The sequence below is a fragment of the Phascolarctos cinereus genome, unplaced genomic scaffold, assembly GCF_003287225.1.
Source record: "Phascolarctos cinereus isolate Bilbo 61053 unplaced genomic scaffold, phaCin_HiC Scaffold_5;HRSCAF=322, whole genome shotgun sequence".
In the NCBI taxonomy this organism is placed as follows: domain Eukaryota; kingdom Metazoa; phylum Chordata; class Mammalia; order Diprotodontia; family Phascolarctidae; genus Phascolarctos; species Phascolarctos cinereus.
Window position 1 is genome coordinate 102,256,028 of NW_027555958.1, and position 1,945 is coordinate 102,257,972.

General features: G+C 39.9%; 1 pseudogene; it reads right to left on the reverse strand.

The window, feature by feature from the left end:
- Positions 1-287: 287 nt before the first annotated feature.
- Positions 288-807, reverse strand: LOC110208638 (dnaJ homolog subfamily A member 1 pseudogene; annotated as a pseudogene).
- Between the last annotated feature and the right edge of the window lie 1,138 nt (positions 808-1,945).

Sequence of the window (1,945 nt, forward strand, 5' to 3'; positions counted from 1 at the left end):
GGCAAAATTCCCTTGTTGTGGACCATCTACAAAGGAACAAATTTATATATTTTCCCCATTCCAGCTTAGGGTAGTCCCCCACCCAGTGGTATTCTACCTCTTATAGGCATAATTATTATATTATGATATTATACCATAATAATACAATATAACAACATGCTATGTTAGTAATCATTATTAATTATAAGTAGCTAGTAGTGAGTGTGTTAAAAAAACTGTAGTCCTTCATTCATTCACTATCATATACAAAAGCTAGCACTATAATGAAGCATATTCTCTGGCCCCCATTAAGAGGCTTGACAATGAACATTACCTTTGGGTTGATATTTATTGGCTTCATAAACTTCTCCACTGTGGTCAAAGTCCACCAGTTTGACCTGACCCATTTCCTCTACTTTCTATCTTTCAGGAAGGAACCTTTCCAGCAGAGATAGCTTATTTGATGAAAGAAAGCCATTCTCTGGGAAGTTAACCTTTCTTCATAAAATCAATGAGAAATTGGCATACCTTCATTCAGCACACATTTGACATCTCCCTGTTTGATAATCTGACCAGGGATGAGAAATGACTATACTTCTACTGTCAAAAGTTGACAATGGTTTCTGAGAGACACCCAATGCTTCATCCTACTGCATATCCATACACATGAAAAGGTCCTCTCCTGGTCCTTTTGATCCAAAACAATATCTCCTGGCTCATGTCCTGTCTCCTAGGCAACTTCACCATGAAATGTTATCTTCTAGCATCTTTCATGCCCTTGTCAATTATACTCCCATTACGGCTTTTACAGCTGTCTTTAGGGCTCATTGGGGCTCTCTCCAGTTGTCCTGATCTATATCTGGCCACTGGACCCAGATGGCTCTGGAGGAGAAAGTGAGGCTGGTGACTTTGCACAGCCCTCCCTCACTTACATCCAATTCACTCAAAAGTCATGGCATCATCTTCCAGATGTCATGGTCCTCTTTGAGAAAGAAGGACAAAAACCACAATAGGGCTCATTTTTATTTCTCTGTTTCCTCTGCATTCTTCCACCTCCTCCAAAAAACATATTAAAGATACTCATTGGAAAACCAAAGCCACCACCAGAAGTGCCCCCTTTGTCTATCTTTGTCATGTAAGTTTCTTTTCTTTGCATGAGAAAGCTCTTCATAAGCTTGAGAGATATGTTTCAATTTTTGTTTTCTTTCATATGGATTTTTATCTGGGTGATATTTTCCTATATGACTTTTTTGTTTGTTTTTTTGGTGAGGCAATTGGGGTTAATTGACTTGCCCAGGGTCACGCAGCTAGTCAGTGTTATGTGTCTGAGGCCGGATTTGAACTCAGGTCCTCCTGACTCCAAGGCCGGCGCTCTATCCACTGTGCCACTTAGCTGCCCCATATATGCCTTTTTAAAAAAAGTTTTTCCTGTAAAGTGCTGGGTTTTACCTTCAAAACATAATGGGTTGTTTCCTTCACTATTTTTAATAGCTGGGGAGCGATGCTTGTGGGAAACTTGGTCAAAATATCCATGACTATGAGGGTGAAAGGGGACCATCCAGGAGCTGGTTGGGATGTTTGGGGAGTAAGTGGAAGAAAGAGGGGGGCAAGCAAGTTCTTGTGCACAGAGCTTGGGCAGTGAAAGCTGCTGCACTGTTTCTTGCTGAATTTTCTGCAAAATTTCACATGATGTGCTTTACTAACACAATTAGGTATCATGTTTTAGCCAAACTGAATGATTCATTGGTTGACTTCTGTGATTCTCTGCTCCTCAACCACACCTTTTCTCATCTAACTTTATTCCTCAACAGCAACTATGTCACCTATCACTTTCAGCTTCAAACTTGGATGATGCATTTGAAGAATCTGTCCTTTCAACTCTCTCTCCTCTCTTACCTTTCTGGGTTCAGATTCTGTATTGTCTCTGCAAATAATTTCAACTTTAGTTTATGATTAGTAATAAAAG